Source organism: Nomia melanderi, unplaced genomic scaffold (assembly GCF_051020985.1).
Source record: "Nomia melanderi isolate GNS246 unplaced genomic scaffold, iyNomMela1 scaffold0717, whole genome shotgun sequence".
NCBI lineage: Eukaryota > Metazoa > Arthropoda > Insecta > Hymenoptera > Halictidae > Nomia > Nomia melanderi.
Window position 1 is genome coordinate 1 of NW_027475831.1, and position 5000 is coordinate 5000.

The window sequence follows — 5000 nt, forward strand, 5'->3', positions numbered from 1 at the left end:
ATTTTTTTTAATGTCAAAAACGTTAATAAACGTCATGTTTACGCATGGATTAAACATTGAAATAATTTTAAAACACTTATTAAAAAAGTTGGTGTCGACCGTGGGACTTAGAAAAATTTCGGGAAGTCCGATTCGCCTGCTGGAATTACCGCACGAGGCAGGACACCTCGCTCCGACGAATCGGTTTTTTCCATTTTTTTTGAAAAATAAATTTTTGTAATTTTTTTTAACGTTGAAAACGTTAATAAACATCATGTTTACGCATGGATTAAACATTGAAATAATTTTAAAACGCTTATTAAAAAAGTTGGTGTCGACCGTGGGACTTAGAAAAATTTCGGGAAGTCCGATTCGCCTGCTGGAATTACCGCACGGGCAGGACACCTCGCTCCGACGAATCGGTTTTTTCCATTTTTTCCGAAAAATAAATTTTTGTAATTTTTTTTAATGTTAAAAACGTTAATAAACTTCATGTTTACGCATGGATTAAACATTGAAATAATTTTAAAACGCTTATTAAAAAAGTTGGTGTCGACCGTGGGACTTAGAAAAATTTCGGGAAGTCCGATTCGCCTGCTGGAATTACCGCACGGGCTGGACACCTCGCTCCGCCGAATCGGTTTTTTCCTTTTTTTCCGAAAAATAAATTTTTGTAATTTTTTTTAATGTTAAAAACGTTAATAAACTTCATGTTTACGCATGGATTAAACATTGAAATAATTTTAAAACGCTTATTAAAAAAGTTGGTGTCGACCGTGGGACTTAGAAAAATTTCGGGAAGTCCGATTCGCCTGCTGGAATTACCGCACGGGCAGGACACCTCGCTCCGACGAATCGGTTTTTTCCATTTTTTCCGAAAAATAAATTTTTGTAATTTTTTTTAATGTTAAAAACGTTAATAAACTTCATGTTTACGCATGGATTAAACATTGAAATAATTTTAAAACGCTTATTAAAAAAGTTGGTGTCGACCGTGGGACTTAGAAAAATTTCGGGAAGTCCGATTCGCCTGCTGGAATTACCGCACGGGCAGGACACCTCGCTCCGACGAATCGGTTTTTTCCATTTTTTTTGAAAAATAAATTTTTGTAATTTTTTTTAACGTTGAAAACGTTAATAAACATCATGTTTACGCATGGATTAAACATTGAAATAATTTTAAAACGCTTATTAAAAAAGTTGGTGTCGACCGTGGGACTTAGAAAAATTTCGGGAAGTCCGATTCGCCTGCTGGAATTACCGCACGGGCTGGACACCTCGCTCCGACGAATCGGTTTTTTCCATTTTTTTTGAAAAATAAATTTTTGTAATTTTTTTTAATGTCAAAAACGTTAATAAACGTCATGTTTACGCATGGATTAAACATTGAAATAATTTTAAAACACTTATTAAAAAAGTTGGTGTCGACCGTGGGACTTAGAAAAATTTCGGGAAGTCCGATTCGCCTGCTGGAATTACCGCACGGGCTGGACACCTCGCTCCGCCGAATCGGTATTTTCCATTTTTCTTGAAAAATAAATTTTTGTAATTTTTTTTAACGTTGAAAACGTTAATAAACATCATGTTTACGCATGGATTAAACATTGAAATAATTTTAAAACGCTTATTAAAAAAGTTGGTGTCGACCGTGGGACTTAGAAAAATTTCGGGAAGTCCGATTCGCCTGCTGGAATTACCGCACGGGCTGGACACCTCGCTCCGCCGAATCGGTATTTTCCATTTTTCTTGAAAAATAAATTTTTGTAATTTTTTTTAACGTTGAAAACGTTAATAAACATCATGTTTACGCATGGATTAAACATTGAAATAATTTTAAAACGCTTATTAAAAAAGTTGGTGTCGACCGTGGGACTTAGAAAAATTTCGGGAAGTCCGATTCGCCTGCTGGAATTACCGCACGGGCAGGACACCTCGCTCCGACGAATCGGTTTTTTTCCATTTTTTCCGAAAAATAAATTTTTGTAATTTTTTTTAATGTTAAAAACGTTAATAAACTTCATGTTTACGCATGGATTAAACATTGAAATAATTTTAAAACACTTATTAAAAAAGTTGGTGTCGACCGTGGGACTTAGAAAAATTTCGGGAAGTCCGATTCGCCTGCTGGAATTACCGCACGGGCAGGACACCTCGCTCCGACGAATCGGTTTTTTCCATTTTTTTTGAAAAATAAATTTTTGTAATTTTTTTTAACGTTGAAAACGTTAATAAACATCATGTTTACGCATGGATTAAACATTGAAATAATTTTAAAACGCTTATTAAAAAAGTTGGTGTCGACCGTGGGACTTAGAAAAATTTCGGGAAGTCCGATTCGCCTGCTGGAATTACCGCACGGGCTGGACACCTCGCTCCGCCGAATCGGTTTTTTCCTTTTTTTCCGAAAAATAAATTTTTGTAATTTTTTTTAATGTTAAAAACGTTAATAAACTTCATGTTTACGCATGGATTAAACATTGAAATAATTTTAAAACGCTTATTAAAAAAGTTGGTGTCGACCGTGGGACTTAGAAAAATTTCGGGAAGTCCGATTCGCCTGCTGGAATTACCGCACGGGCAGGACACCTCGCTCCGACGAATCGGTTTTTTCCATTTTTTCCGAAAAATAAATTTTTGTAATTTTTTTTAATGTTAAAAACGTTAATAAACTTCATGTTTACGCATGGATTAAACATTGAAATAATTTTAAAACGCTTATTAAAAAAGTTGGTGTCGACCGTGGGACTTAGAAAAATTTCGGGAAGTCCGATTCGCCTGCTGGAATTACCGCACGGGCAGGACACCTCGCTCCGACGAATCGGTTTTTTCCATTTTTTTTGAAAAATAAATTTTTGTAATTTTTTTTAACGTTGAAAACGTTAATAAACATCATGTTTACGCATGGATTAAACATTGAAATAATTTTAAAACGCTTATTAAAAAAGTTGGTGTCGACCGTGGGACTTAGAAAAATTTCGGGAAGTCCGATTCGCCTGCTGGAATTACCGCACGGGCTGGACACCTCGCTCCGCCGAATCGGTTTTTTCCTTTTTTTCCGAAAAATAAATTTTTGTAATTTTTTTTAATGTTAAAAACGTTAATAAACTTCATGTTTACGCATGGATTAAACATTGAAATAATTTTAAAACGCTTATTAAAAAAGTTGGTGTCGACCGTGGGACTTAGAAAAATTTCGGGAAGTCCGATTCGCCTGCTGGAATTACCGCACGGGCAGGACACCTCGCTCCGACGAATCGGTTTTTTCCATTTTTTCCGAAAAATAAATTTTTGTAATTTTTTTTAATGTTAAAAACGTTAATAAACTTCATGTTTACGCATGGATTAAACATTGAAATAATTTTAAAACGCTTATTAAAAAAGTTGGTGTCGACCGTGGGACTTAGAAAAATTTCGGGAAGTCCGATTCGCCTGCTGGAATTACCGCACGGGCAGGACACCTCGCTCCGACGAATCGGTTTTTTCCATTTTTTTTGAAAAATAAATTTTTGTAATTTTTTTTAACGTTGAAAACGTTAATAAACATCATGTTTACGCATGGATTAAACATTGAAATAATTTTAAAACGCTTATTAAAAAAGTTGGTGTCGACCGTGGGACTTAGAAAAATTTCGGGAAGTCCGATTCGCCTGCTGGAATTACCGCACGGGCTGGACACCTCGCTCCGCCGAATCGGTTTTTTCCTTTTTTTCCGAAAAATAAATTTTTGTAATTTTTTTTAATGTTAAAAACGTTAATAAACTTCATGTTTACGCATGGATTAAACATTGAAATAATTTTAAAACGCTTATTAAAAAAGTTGGTGTCGACCGTGGGACTTAGAAAAATTTCGGGAAGTCCGATTCGCCTGCTGGAATTACCGCACGGGCAGGACACCTCGCTCCGACGAATCGGTTTTTTCCATTTTTTCCGAAAAATAAATTTTTGTAATTTTTTTTAATGTTAAAAACGTTAATAAACTTCATGTTTACGCATGGATTAAACATTGAAATAATTTTAAAACGCTTATTAAAAAAGTTGGTGTCGACCGTGGGACTTAGAAAAATTTCGGGAAGTCCGATTCGCCTGCTGGAATTACCGCACGGGCTGGACACCTCGCTCCGCCGAATCGGTTTTTTCCTTTTTTTCCGAAAAATAAATTTTTGTAATTTTTTTTAATGTTAAAAACGTTAATAAACTTCATGTTTACGCATGGATTAAACATTGAAATAATTTTAAAACGCTTATTAAAAAAGTTGGTGTCGACCGTGGGACTTAGAAAAATTTCGGGAAGTCCGATTCGCCTGCTGGAATTACCGCACGGGCAGGACACCTCGCTCCGACGAATCGGTTTTTTCCATTTTTTCCGAAAAATAAATTTTTGTAATTTTTTTTAATGTTAAAAACGTTAATAAACTTCATGTTTACGCATGGATTAAACATTGAAATAATTTTAAAACGCTTATTAAAAAAGTTGGTGTCGACCGTGGGACTTAGAAAAATTTCGGGAAGTCCGATTCGCCTGCTGGAATTACCGCACGGGCAGGACACCTCGCTCCGACGAATCGGTTTTTTCCATTTTTTTTGAAAAATAAATTTTTGTAATTTTTTTTAACGTTGAAAACGTTAATAAACATCATGTTTACGCATGGATTAAACATTGAAATAATTTTAAAACGCTTATTAAAAAAGTTGGTGTCGACCGTGGGACTTAGAAAAATTTCGGGAAGTCCGATTCGCCTGCTGGAATTACCGCACGGGCTGGACACCTCGCTCCGCCGAATCGGTTTTTTCCTTTTTTTCCGAAAAATAAATTTTTGTAATTTTTTTTAATGTTAAAAACGTTAATAAACTTCATGTTTACGCATGGATTAAACATTGAAATAATTTTAAAACGCTTATTAAAAAAGTTGGTGTCGACCGTGGGACTTAGAAAAATTTCGGGAAGTCCGATTCGCCTGCTGGAATTACCGCACGGGCAGGACACCTCGCTCCGACGAATCGGTTTTTTCCATTTTTTCCGA